Here is a 14,958-nt window from a genome sequence, read left to right on the forward strand (position 1 = left end):
AGGAGAGTCCCGGCTCTTAAGTCATTGTTCATTTTCATCTCGAGGGATTTCAAAGCTGGAGTTAGTGATTCAAATTAAAAATATATATTTTTAGCTGTTTGCCACAGCAGTAGCAGATGACCATTAATGTCCACAGATCGTTATCAGAGCACACAGTTGTGCTGTATGACATTAAATTAATACAATCTTTAGTTTGGCTATAAAAATCAAAATATCTGAATTGACTTGCATGGTCAAACACACACTACCATCCATAGGCCTACTGGGTGGGAAAGCAGAAATAGTGTAAACCTGCCCAGACACCTATGTGGTGTCTGTGCTGTAAAGCACTTTGGGCTACACTGTGGACAGGATCACAGATCCGTGTCTATATTTCAATGAGTTTTAATTACATCCATGTTTCCACATTGAATCCAGAGTGCCAAGAGCAAACTGAAGCTTTTTACTGTCACAAGTGGCCACACTGCAAAGCTGCAGCCCAGAGTCAAGCCAACAGAGCCGGAGCAGCATGTCTGAGGAGCATTTTTCAAAATAACAGTCGTAGTATGCCAAAGCTCAAACTTACCTAACACTTCCCTTTATTGTGTCAGTGTTGGGGAAAACCTTTTTATTTTGATTCTCAATGAAATGTAATTTAGATTAAATAAATAAATTAATAAATGAAGAAAGCCTTTATTTGAAAGATCTTTATTTATGGTACTTTACATGTGGATGCATAGTGACAGTTTTTGTTGTTGTCAGGGTACTGTATGACAGCTACTGTCAGTGAGCAGAAGATCTTGAAGAAGTACCCAGATCTATAACTTTAGTAAAAATGGCAGTGCCACAGTGTAGAACTTTTCAGGGGGAAAGTTAATTACATTATTAGATTACCTTCATTGCTGTGTAAACATCGCTCAACTTTGCATTAATGTTATCAATATGGATCCATAAATTAAAGGGGACCTATGCCCATCTACAAAATTCATAAATGTTATTCCTATTATCCAAAAATATCAGTAAATATGAACAACTCTCTCACAAATCCCAGATCTACAGTTCTGAAACTCAAATTTTTGATGTCATGGGGTATAAAGTGTGGAACAACCCTGTAGACAATGAATTGGGAAAGACGTTGTAGAAGAGACTGAGAGCACCCAGGGGAATGTTCTGAGTCTATGGGTACATTTTCTGTGCCAGAACTGAGAACACTACAATACAATAAAGCACATTTGGGTACAAAACAGAAAGTAAACATTCTGTTGGTCCACAAAATCAGACACCCATTTATTGTCTATATCAGGGTTAGGCAACCTTTACTATTAAAAGAGCCATTTTTGTCTAAAAATGGAAAACAAATCAGTATGGAGCTGCAAGGCATATTTAAGCCTTATCTAAAGGTATCTAAATTAGCCTAGCCTATCAACATTACTAATGGCTCCAATAAGCATTCATCTTTTACCACAAGGTGGCTCCTCTCCAGTGGGCTATTCACGATTATTTGCTACTTGAACTTTGCACCATCGGCAATGAAAGCAAACAAATATGTCTGCACACTATCAAATTCTCTGTTTCCCTATTTCTGAATTTCGAATCCATAATTAGCCTAGCTAGGGAGACTCAAGATGAGCCACCGCCATTGAGGTTTGGCAAAATTTAGAAGAAAAGGCGCCAGGTCGTAGATATATGATGCACATTTTAGTTGAAGAAATGTTGTAAAATAACAGTTATTTATTCCCTTTTTTGACAAACTCATTGGGAGCCACTGCAGAGAGGATAAAGAGCCACATGAGACTCTGGAGCCCCAGGTTGCCTACCCCTGGGTTGCAGAGTTGAGTTGAGTTGCTCCTAGAGTCAAAATTTTCAGAAATTTCTTAGAATTTCCCCTTAAAATTAAGACTAGGTCCTTGAAAAGATAAAAGTTATTCACAGAGTATGTTAGCCCTTAAAAGAGCTCCTACGATGAAAAACTGTTAAGAGGTTTTAGAGTTTCTTAAGCAGAGGAGAAAATGGCAAAAACACAAAGAGGTCAGAGAAATATTCTCCCAATGCTGGATGACAGTGAGTAAATGAAATGCCACAGATTAGACAGTGCAGAGATAATATTTGTGGTTGACCTCATTAGGGATATGCACACATTTTTCCACCCACACAATAAAATGATCACAATACTAGGACAGAAAACTGGAAAAAGGCAACAGTGCAGCAGTGATGACTCGTGTCTGACTCAACCTTCCCTTAGCAGAGTCATCACACCAACAATGACAACACTTTCAGTCAGCAGTTCATTTCATTTCCACTGGTTGTCCACCTGTTGTAAGAATGCATCACACCTAGCAATGGGGTCAACCACACCTCCTCACTAAGATAAAAGTTTCTGTCCCTTCCTTGCTCAGAGTTGCTCTGAGAACTTTTCCGAAATCACTCCTAAGCTAGGACTCCTTACTAAAAATGTTTAGGCTAAGATAAGAACTTTCTGAGAGTGTTCTCAGAATGTTTGTGAATATGGCCCCTGGTCTATGTGGAGCAGCTCCAGACTTTATACTGAATGACATCACAAGTTTGAGACTTCTTTTGTTTCTGGCTTTGAGACAGTAGCTCCTGTTCACAAATATTAATTGAACCATCCCAGGCCATGGAAATAACATGTTAGAATGGTGTTCCCCTTTTAAGTGGTAAGAGTTGAAATTTTATGTCTAATATGTTGCGAAGTAGATCAGTATAAAATGGAATTACTGAAGGTAGGTTAAAATACAAGAACCTCTAAACTGTACTTCAGTGCAACAGTTAATAGTACAACATACACCAATCAGCCAAAGCATTAAAACCACTGACAGGCAAGGCGAATAACACTGATCATTTTGTTACAATGCAAAGTTCTCCTGGAAAACATTTGGTCCTGGCATTCATGATGATGCCAATTGACATGCACCACATCTACAAGCACATTTGCAGACCAAGCCAAGTATTCCCCCTCATGGCAATGGCATTACCCGATGGCAGTACCCAAAATTTACAAATGTAACATATTTGTAGTTTGCTGCAGTGTGGGATCTAGGAAATTTGGAGGCCAAGCTGATGTCTTGAGCTCTTTGTCACGTTCCTCTGGCCATTCCTGAGCAGGTTTGTGGTGTGGCATGGTGCATTGTCCTGCTGGGCACCGCCATCAGGTAGTGTCATCTTACTATCTCACTATATCTTTACTATATAATGATGAAAACTGTGTGTGTGTGTGTGTGTGTGTGTGTGTGTGTGTGTGTGTCTGTTCCACGTTTTTCTCCTCACTGACTTGGTCAATCCATGTGAAATTTGGCACAGTGGTAGAGGGCCATGGGAGGATGCGGATGAAGCAATATTAAATCAATTGGCCAAAGGGGGGCGCTATAGCAACCTTTGAATGGGCATATCTCATGCCCTGTATGTCGTAGAGACATGAAACTTTGCACAGAGATGCCTCTCCTCGTGAGGAACAAATTTGCCTCAAGAACCCATAACTTCCGGTTATATAGATTTTCCGCCATTTTGAATTTTTTGAAAAACACTTAAAATCGATCTCTTCCTAGGAAGTTTGACCGATCTGCATGAAACTCGGTGAACATAATCTAGGGACCAATATCTAAAGTTCCCTCTTGGCAAAAGTTGGAAAACTTACTAAAACTGAGCTTCTATAAGGCAATGAATATTGCAGAGGGCGTGGCTCATCACATAAAGGTGTATAACATCTCAAGGGTTTCACCGATCACCACGCAACTTTATAGGCATATGACCACACATAATCTGAGGGGACCCCTCCATTATTGACCCCATCAAACAAAATGGGGGCACTAGAGAGCTAATTTCTTATCTAGGCCTAACCGCCATATTGATTTTTACTAAACTTGGTAGATATGTAGAACAGGACGCCTCAAGGTGACTGGAGAAATTTAACTCTAATTGGCAACTGGGTGGCGCTATAACAACAGAAAAATGCTTAAAAATGGCTAAAATGCAACTGATCGCTGTGGCTCCCCCTGTGGCTGAATGTTGTTGTTTTTTTCTAAGTTTTGGTATGAGTAAGTCATGGTATGGTATGCTGTACTCAATGGGTATGGACTAGTTGTTATGAAGGGGCAAATTTGGTCTGCAAAGGTGTTTGGGTGGTAGGCGCGTGTCAAATGGCATCCACATGAACGCCAAGATCAAAGCTTTCCAAGCAGAACATTGCATTGTAAGAAGACAATCAATGCTACTCACTTCATCTGCCAGTGGTTATAATGTTTTGGCTGACCGGTGTATATTTGCCACACATTTTTCCTTCTCAGACGCCACAGTATTGGGGACTTTATTTTGAAGGCGGCACCATGACACTTCCTGTCCCACCCTGTCTGACTCCGTGTATCTTGACTCAGCTGTCCGCCGCTCTGACTCCAGTTGAAGCCTCTCGGATGAGCAGACCTGAGCACAGAGACTGCCTCCGGTTGTGAGAGGAACCTACACAGACTCACACGGTGTGGACACGGAGTTTGCTCCTACTTTTACAACAGTTAGTGTCTCATAACTACGCAGGGTGTCGAGTTAAAACCAAGAGTACCGCGAAGTAAACTGGACCTCATAAGGTACTTTGTGTTTGTTAGCGTGGATGCGTGGCTCTGTTTCACTCAACACGATGGACGGCTGATTCACACACTCCACTGACCTAACAGGTAAGTTTAAGACTGTCTTTAAAAATGGGATAAACATTAAAACAAAACAAAAAAAAAGTGGTTCAGTAGGCGCTCATGGGCAAAACTACTTTTCAATAGAGCATCACTTTTGTTTGTCAGGTAGGCTCAGCTCGACACTTGCTAGTATGATGCATGCTGTTACACTGCAGTGATATCATAAAGCATTTCATTATTTAAAATGAAGGATAAGTTCTGCTTTAAGTGAGTGCAGAAAATGTGAAAACACACACTCACACTAGACTGCTCACTACAATGGCTATACAGTGGCTTTGGACTATGGTGAGCACTGGGCTCAGGCCACACACACACACACACACACACACACACACACACACACACACACACACTCTTTTGTCAGCTGATGTAGGAATGTGTGTGAGCTGTGTGAGCCAAATGTCAAATGCCTTGTTCACCTGCTAGCATTCTGCTGGACACACACAGCTGCCTGTTTATTGCTCCATTTAGAAGACAGAAAGCTTTGACAATGCTCATTGAACTTGACAACAGTCCAGTTGCTTTCAGATGTGTGATTAATATCTGGAATTGATGGGTGATGAAGATGAAGCTGGCCTTCTTCCTTTAAGGCAAAACTTTGCAGAGAACAGTTGGAATGCTTCTGTGATCCTGTGTGTGTTTGGAGACAGTCATGTGCTGTGATATCAGCTGTTCAGAGACTAGGTGAGGCTTGTCTGTCAGAGGATCCCCCTCTGTGTGTGTGTGCTGCACCTGATGATCTTACTGAATCTGAAGTCACAAAGCTCTTCAATGTGGGGAGCGTTCAGGATTTTCTTGAAATGGCCAAAATAGGAAGATGGAGTATAGTTCGGCAGCTGGTTATCATCTTCCATAACAGCTGCCGGATTTTATCTAGGAAAAGGCAAACAGCTTACCAGTGTATTTTTCCTTCTTATTGCGAATGTTTTGAGAGCACATTTTCACATACAGCCTTTGTAAAGACTCTTGTGGTTGTACAGCCCCGTCTTTAACCTCCATCTCCTCTTTTCTCTGGTTTTGCTCGGTGTCTCAGCATCCAGACATTTTTGAATAGCTGGCCATCTGCTTGCTAAGGGTCTGTTCCAGAAGCACGATATCACATTACATACACTTGACTGTGGGGGATGAATGAAAGTGTGAGTGGTTATGGCGTTATCAGAGACTGTAATGTGTAGAAAAGTTCAACTGTTCTCAGACCTCAGTGCAATTTCTCACTTAAACACAACTGAATATATCGATAAATAATACTGTTAGTTTAATAATTAAAATGGTAGAAGTAACCTAAAGTTTTATTCTTCTTTCTTTTTAATCATCCATAAACCACTGAAATAAACCTATGTACACAAGGTTAGTTAGCTGACACTGCTTGGAAGCTTACGGACATAGCTTCTACCTGTTCAAGTTTCTTGTCTTCATCAAAGGCCACAATATAGATACTAAAACTAAGCCAAAATTTATGGTTAGCCAGCAAAATTTGTTAGCATTAACTGACTGGATTAAATTATAAATGTATTAGATACTGAGCCCCAGGATTGCACCTATTCCATCCAATGGAGTTGCTCATCTGGCGCATACACCAAAAAAAAAAAAAAAAATTCTCGCAACCAAATTTACTTCCTGGGTATGTGTCCACTAAATATGCACAGTAGTGTTTTTCCCGCTGGCTTCGCCCACGAGTTTCCTCTCGGCTCATGAAATTACATTAGCCCTTTTTAAACAGGAATTGTGCAAATTTGCAGGAAAGCCCAATCAGTCTTCTTTCAGCATTGGCAGTATAAAAACAAAATGCCGTCTACTTACTTTTGTTTATACAGAATGCGCCTTTTTCAGGGCAATGGAGGGTGTGAGCAAGTAACAAAACACGTAGCTCAGCGTGTGACGTAACCAGTGACGTGGGAGGGAACCCGCGGCTAGTCAGTCCTTCGGCGATTCTCTCGTAAGTCGGTCCGTTCCATCCCCGTCATCTGACGGTTAATGGCCTTTTCATTTTTGAGGGCAAGGAGGGCGCGCAATTCCTTGTCTCCTCAGTTGCTCATCAGTGTCTGTCAGGTTTGCGTTTCCCTCTTGCTACTAGCTGCTCGCTAATTCCTGCTATCAGCTGTTTCCTGTTTATCCACCGCCAGTGGCTCTCACGTGCGGCATCATCAACAGCTCCTCCCATGAGTCTTCAACAGCCACTCCCATTGCGGAAGGCCGCCTCGGTCTGTTTAAACTAAAAGGGTTCCGCCAATATGACTACCTTACGAGGCGGAAAATTAGGCACCTTGGATCAACTTGCCAATCCAGCTCTGCGTGTCTAAACGCTCGCAGCTGGCCAGCGAAACGGCCCAACATTCGTGGAAAATCTGGCAGTGTAAAAGGGGCTATTGTAATGATGTCACAGAGTTTTAAATCACTTTCCAGCTCAGGGATTTTTTTTTATTTTACAAATAAAATACATCCATGAATCAAAAATTCATAATGAAAAACAGTCAAAATTGACTTTGTATTGTATGTAGTTCAATGTGTCCTGTCAACAGTTTTACAGACATCTCCTTTATATTGGTCTATGGGAAAATGTTATTTTGGCTGCGGGGATTATTTCTTTGCAATACCACGAGTGGCCACCAGAAAAAAATAAAAGCAAGGTTGAACAGTGTTTCCAGAGGCCTGACTAAAGTACTTTGACTCCTGTTATATAAGTGATGCTACAGTAGTATTCTGCACTCTACATAAATCAGTGTCCTCAAAGTTTTTGATGCCAACAGCATATGATTAAGGGCCGAACAGGAAAAATGCACACATAAACTAAATTTCTTTTCTCCCTTCCACTTTTAACAGCTGAGTCGTCCAATGATATCAATAACTCAAGCTAACAGCTCTAGCATTGATAACAGAAAGGAACTCCCGGGATTCTGCGAGGTGCCACTAGTTGCCACACAGCCAATAGCTTTCTACAATTTGCCACCCCTAACCTGACAGACGTTCTTTCAGGGGCCACACAGAATTTTTCTGAGGGCTGCCATTGGCCCCCACTCAGCACTTTGAAAAACTTGATATAGATGATCAACATTACACAAACACACACACCTCAGATCAGTCACTACTCTGGACATACTGTACATTGGCACCAAGTGGCAGCCGTCATGACAACTGTACGGGGGGAAGATTTTTTTTTATAACTCACCCATCTACATTTTATTAAGGCTTAAAGTTATGCATAATTAAGGGCGGGATGCTTTGTGCGAGAACTTGTCTGGCGATAGTGTCCTTTGCCTCCCAGGCAGATCCACCCTTCACTCCTCCACAGTGCCAGCCTCTTGCCCAAATATGGTCACTTCTGGCCCCCAAAACACAAAATGGCAACGGCTGAAATGCAAACGAGAAGCTTCAAAATGGGAGTCCCCAAAGCAGTGGGTGCTGTCGCGGTAGTTACGTCCATTATTCTTACAGTCTATGATTGGCACACCCATCTTATTACTGTAAGCATTCAGAAAATTGAATAGTGGGGTCAGGAAAGTTAAATAAGCCAATGAAAGATAAATAACAGACTAAGATGAATCAAATTTAAAATTATTTTAATGTGAGATTACATTTTGATTTATTTTGTATTCACTCATATTTTTGACTTGTCCAATAACCTTGTACAACATCAGTCAGTTTCGAGGCTCTATATAACCAGCGGCAAAATCCTAAACAATCTTGCAGGACTGTTGCCATTTCTGCATGCGGCGCTTTTGAAATCCAACTGTGGGCTGATTATTCTCATTAGGTGGCATGCAGGAAGTGGTTAGGTTACCATCCAGACCTCAAACCTCTCAGACACACAGAGGGTAAATAGGTCGAAGGCCACTTCAACTGCAGCTGGCCATTGAAAAACGATGCTCTGCAGCTGAAACGACCATTTTCCAGCCCCGTCTATGAATCATAAAAGTAAGACTTCTGGGCACGTATGTGGCAAGGACGGGGTGTTGTGATTTATAGGTGTCAAGTGTGAGGCGCACTGTAGGTTAAGTAGTTTGCCTTTCAACAGCGTGAGAACTGGAAATGAGTGGGGACATTAAAGTGAGAGGAGCATTAATGCTTTTTGAAATGAGATGCCAAGTGAACCCTCCTCAGCAGGCCTTCTTGTCTGTTCATCTCAGGTGTCATATACTGTAGTAGGATGTTAAATATATTTTTGGCACTTTTGTCCTACAGACATTTCGTCACCTGTAGTGGTGTATTGTCAGGATGGTGGGATATGATGACCTGCTGAGTTTCTGATATTCGCTTGACATGTCAGTGAGTGCTGACTATGATGGTGGCTTGGTGTATCAATGCAGTGTGATTTCATTGTAATCATTAGCTTACCCTCCACAACCAGCAGGCATCTTGAAAGAAATCACAAAGTTTAAAGAGCCATGTTGATCTTAGGTGAAAATGTATGAGAGATAGAGAGAGAATGTGCATGCCAGATTTTGATGATAGAAGTATTTAGGGCGTTCCCCATATCGGTCTCTGCAGCAGCTGGTGGTCCCTCATGTTACATTCTTGTGTCTCTGTGTGTGTGAGAGTGTGTATGGGGTGAGTTTGTGCTGTAATGGGGTGTGGGAGTGGAGATTCTGCAGAGAACACTTGCTGTGGCACCACTGTGGCCACAGGCATCCCTGAGAGCATAAAGAAAATGAATGGCATTGTGAGAATCCTAAACCTATATTTTCCCCTCCTCTGTGTACCACACTGTGACTTCAAGCCACTTATTTATCTCTTTGTTTTTCTTTTACGCATGGTGGAACTGCTTCACAAATGGTTGACCCTGGTTCAGATATGCCTGCTATCTGCTGGGTAGATTGGATCCCAGGCTGCAACAAGCCCTCGAGGGAGTTTAGCTGACGGGCAGATTGGCAGCTTAATAAATACTTCTTTTCATTAGCAGCAAGCTTCTATCCACTGTACTTAAATGGAAATCCCATCCATCCTCTCATCCTATTAACTATGCACACTCTAAAACAGAGGTACAGGATGAGTAGATTTTTGTGATGAGAAGCATACACAGATGTATCATGACACATATGGGCCCCTCATAAAACCAGATGCATGTCTTTGGATCCAACATAAGGGTACAAAGTAGTAGGGGTGTAAATAACAAGTTTCATCACTATACGATATCATAACGATTCTTTGGACAATGATACGATATTTGCTGATATCAGAAAGTCTGCCATGATACGATTTCAATTAAATTCAGTGAGATGATGCCAGAAATGTCTTTTCTTGGCTGCTTACCATTGTCTGCCTGACGCTAGGCCACTAGCACTATTTGATTATTTAGCAAGGAGGTGTGCTTGGATGAAAATGGAGGCGCTATAGAAATTTCAAAATGAAGCTATATTTTAAAGATGACAATAGCTGGGTTTCCATCCAAATGTATCGCAAATTTTAAGCAAATTTTGTGAAAATGCGCAAAAGAAAATGCGAATTTATGCACGTTTCCATTCATTATTGTTTTGCGAGTATTGGGAGTCAACAGATCGAGCAGAAGGTGGCGCTTCTCATGAAAAATAAAATGCAAAAGAACACCCGTAGAAGAAGAGGGCGCCGTGAGATGACGTCATTGAGAGTGTCTCATGTGCACAACTGATGTAAACAATTACCGGCACATCCATTACTACGGCGAGATGGAGAGATTCCTTGGGAACTTCTTGGCTATTGTGAGAGCTCTCATCACACTCATATCAGCATTGTCAGCGTAGCCTACGTAATGCCGTGATGTCTGTGTTGGTACACCAGGCAGCGCACATGATGCAGCGGTATTCAACACATCCAGTCTATTCAGGTAAGTTGTGAAATAGCCTACACTCACCTGACACTGGAGTCAGTTCACACAGGTGTGTGTGTGTGAAGTAGAAGTAGGATTCGGTAGCCTACGTCATTGTTTATTCGCTAAATCTGTTTCCATTGCCAAAAGTCGCATTTTCCTAATATCGATACGCTGACTTTTCCACCCCCTCCAAGCGTAAAAAACTTTTTTGCGATATTTCAGCCCTTTTTTGAATTTCTGGCGTTTCCATTCAAGTTTCTTTTCGCAGTTGTTGAAAATGCGAATAAAAATAGGTGGATGGAAACCCACCTAGTATCAATGTTTTCATTTTGCATTGATGATATTAGATTGTTGATTGTTGAAATGATATATCAATCCAAATCAATGTATCCTTACACCCCTACAAAGTAGATCCTGACAACTAATGGTACAGATTTGTAGGCATTGAGTAGGGCTGGAACAGAATATTCGACTACTCAGATATCTAATTGTGGAGTAGGTATTTGGATTTCAATTTTGGGATTCAGAGATTTTTTTTTGAGTAATGACAATAAAGAAATTATTAGAATTTTTTCTTTTTTTTCCACAATTTAAATGGGTTCAATTTCATATAATTGTACCGTATTGATTAATTCAGCTAGGCCTGTCATGCTGTCATTATAAGCATTGCATTGGTATGCTGTGGTATGAAAATTGACTTGTGAACATTTGCTTATCTACTGTATTGCACTGGACGGACAATCGCACTTGTGCGTGCATCTCCTTTCCTCTGCCACTGCCTGTCAAAGTTTTTACACAAACTTTCATTGAAAAATGGTTTAAAATTTCAATTATAATAGTTTGTTTAATCAAAAAGCAACTTGTTTTTACTGTTTAAGGGTCATTGTAACTGATAATGATAATGATAATAATAATAATTAGTGTAATACCGTGTACCATGATAACATAAAACTGTGGTATTTTCTAAGACAGTTATTGTACCATGAAAATCTCCCGCCGTTGAAACCCTAGACATGATATTTCTGCCATCGAATTATGGAGGATGGCAAAAATAATCGAGGTCATGTCCATGTGTTTACAGTGTTTGCCTCATCATAGGCACTGATGTTGCAGTGCAAACCAAAAGAAAATCCAGTCTGGATGTTAAAAGTAAGCATCAAATATGACAATACAGTCAACATTAACCCTCACTAATGTAATCCTTTTTAAAATCTAATCTGTTAGGTCAGAAGAAGTCATGTCGAAGGGTGTGGTTTTTTATTGTCGTGAAGCAGCCCTCAGCCCCGGCGCAGTTGTGTGTGTGTGCCATGCCACCAGCCCATGTCCCCTTACCCAGCTCCCTGGAGAGCCTGCAGCCAAGCCTCTAGACAAAACCTCACACCCCCAGCTGCCCTTTTCTTTATCACTGCCTCAGGCCCTGTCTACTATAGAATCAGAATACATAGATGTTCCTTTGTGTAATCAGGGTAATTCATTGCTACACCCAAGAAAGCTGGAATAAAATCTTGATCTTGTTTGTGCGGAAGTTGCAATGACTTTAGTTCCATGTAATGTTTACACTGAAAGTTAAGTGAAATGATGCTCTGGGAACTGGATGAATTCTCATGACAATCCTGACTTTGGGGATTCAAAAGGGAATCAAAAAAAAAAAAAAAAAGACGACTGATGACCTTGCATTGGATGATTGTTCGTTGAATCTGTACTGTTGACGTAATGACGAACCATTAGTCAGTCTGAAAAGGAGTTCCCAGTCTGTCTGTTTAACTTCTGTGTACATCTGAGCCCTCCTTGCCTAGACTGCCAGACAGTCACATATGTGGACCCAGTTGCCTGTAGCTAGAAACATAAACCCTCTTCCCCTAAGCTGTTGCCCCTGACATCCAGCCACGGGCCCCTGGACAGTTGCCTTTTGGCCCAGTAGAGCTATGCTAGCGATCCGACTGCCTCACAGGTGGAGCATTCCCTTTCTTGAAGAAATGCCTCTGCATTTGTCTGTTGGGTTTCTGGTTCGAGCTGTGGCTTTGGTGGTACAGGCAGCTGTCGCTGACATGTAATCCTGAATGTGACACCATTTGTTTCATTGTTCGTTTTCAAGATCAGGCTTGAATGAATTAGTTCTGCTAACAAGGAATGGGAATCACCAGTGGTCAATGACTGATCAATATCATTTGCACAATTGTCAAGATAACATTCTAGGAGTTGAATGATCAAAAAAACCCAGACTCAACCGCTTTACTTCGCTGTCAATCGAGCTAATGGATTTGGGATTTACTTGTTTGTACACATAGAAAACGGGTCCACGGGCTAATGCTAAGTCAGCTTTTCTTTTCTTATTGTCTGCAGGGGCTCGCTGTTGTACGGGGGCGCATTATCAGGTTTATCAGCAGTGAAGGGGATTTTCAGTGTCAGTTAGATCCTGACAGACAGCGGATGGGTTAAATCCCCTTAGGCTACTCAAGAGAAGGGGATCTTTTCATGCATGGCCACATCTGTCCAGCACTCTTGATTAGCCCATATCTGCAAACCACATTGTCTGAATTTTCTCTGGCTGTGTATTAATGCCATTTTGTGACCCATCACTGTTTGGATTTTGCAGTAAAATTTAGTTTTGAGTCCTATTTTTATCATTTGACATTGTACCAGCAAATTACACAATCAACCTTTCTTCCTTCTTGTGCTGCATATTTGCTAATGAAGTACGGTCAAAGATATTAGCTGCAGCTCTATTACTTCCTGTAGGACATTACTTTCAATCCATCGCCCGACTTTATTGAATTAATCTACACTGCTTCTTTCTCACTTCAAAGATTTTTTTTATTTATTTTATTTTTAAGAGGATTCTTAAGTTTACACTGTGAAATCAGCTCACTCGGCACTTCAGATTTTTATGTTGTGATGTTAATGAGAGTAAAATCCTCTTAAGTCTCCCGCTGATTAATGAAAAGCTGAGGGAAAGTAATAAGGTTGAAGATTAAACCATAATACCTCCAGCGTGAGTCTGCCGGCCACCCAATATGAAGTCCACTCACTGTCTTGGGCAGATAAAGCTGGCTATTGGTTCATTTGAAAACATTACAAGCAAACCCATGTGGAGGTAGGTTTTGTAATGTCAAAATGAATTCATTAGGATACTGTTATCTGCATTTGTCCACCAACAAATCATAGGATGCAACAACTAACAAAACAATGTTACCAAATATCTCAAATGAACAAACATTTAAGGATAAGGATTTATCACCGATCAGCAGAGTACCAAAGAATAACACAGATATTGCTCTGATACACTGATTTTGAAGTTTTGGGCCAATATCAATGTTTAAAATAACAATTTGGCTTTTTTGTTATTTATTCCCTATTTTGTGCCAGTGAAACAAAACTGTTTTAAAGTCATTGAGCCCTTCACTACACTGTCTTTGAAAAAAACCAAAATCAATCACACTAATGAATTAAACAACCTTTAATTTAGTCCATTTTCACATGTTAAATGGATTAAAAAACAACTTTTTACTATATTAATATATTATAATTCTACTGTATCTCTAGTATTTATTTGATATTGCTGTGAAAACATCAACAAATGTATCCTTCAAACAGCTGTATTTATATGGTTCCCACCAAAATCTACATTTAAGGAGATTACATTTGAAAACATCATATATAACCACATTTAAACTTATAATGTGCTTTTACTCCATACTCATTTTCACTGAATAGAGCTTTAACACATCATAATGTAACATAATGCAATGCAACCACATTTAGCTGCTCCAGTCACCAGCTGCTTATAGCTAACGTTAACTAGCTCTTCTCCTGCCGATATCAACATGGATATATTGTTCACAATGCAACTTAATCAGGGACAATCAGGCTGTGTAACCTGACACGTTTTAGCCTGCACAAAAAGTGTGGTACAGAAATGAGTCCTTAAGCCCGAAAATGAATTGGCATTTTAGCACACCCAGTTTCTAATAAGTTCTGTGGTTAACACAAGCTAAGGAGAATTTCAGGTGGTGTTCTCTGACATAAAATACGTCAGTAAATACCCCACTTGTAAATTTTAAAGCCTTTATGTGTCTTTCAAAATGGCAGTTGCAAAACAAGTGGCTAAATGAGCGTCATTACGCACAATTTAACAGTCTTGTAGTGGCGGCAACATTAAGTCATGTGACCGTGTAGTTTGCTTTTTACCCCTGCCGACTGCATTTATGCTTCAAAAATTATAAAAGTGGTGTTCATCTGTGAAGATTTTCTTGCTGAACAAAAGGTTTTGTTTGCCCCAGAGCTTTTTTTTCTGCTATAATCATAAATTCAATGGGGAATTGGCTCCCCATTAGGAACCAGGGTGATGTTAACTTCCGCATTGGCCTACAAAAAAGCATCAGCCCTGATGCACTACATTTGATGTGACACAAGAGAAAAACATCGGCCACTACCATAGATGAATGTCATCTGTCATTTGATGAATGTCCTCTGTCATTTGCCGATGGCAAACAACATGGC

The 14,958-nt window shown here is 40.7% G+C and overlaps 1 protein-coding gene across 3 annotated transcripts in view; it reads left to right on the plus strand.

The window, feature by feature from the left end:
- Positions 1-4,391: 4,391 nt before the first annotated feature.
- Positions 4,392-14,958, plus strand: part of plxnb1a (plexin b1a) — an 85,867-nt gene continuing 75,300 nt past the window's right edge. For all 3 annotated transcript variants that reach the window (XM_033629342.2, XM_033629341.2, XM_033629343.2), the window contains exon 1: positions 4,392-4,661. The gene's annotated coding sequence lies outside the window, so the exon portion shown is untranslated. The remainder of the gene's footprint in view (positions 4,662-14,958) is intronic.

Source organism: Epinephelus lanceolatus, chromosome 8, assembly GCF_041903045.1.
Source record: "Epinephelus lanceolatus isolate andai-2023 chromosome 8, ASM4190304v1, whole genome shotgun sequence".
Lineage (NCBI taxonomy): Eukaryota > Metazoa > Chordata > Actinopteri > Perciformes > Serranidae > Epinephelus > Epinephelus lanceolatus.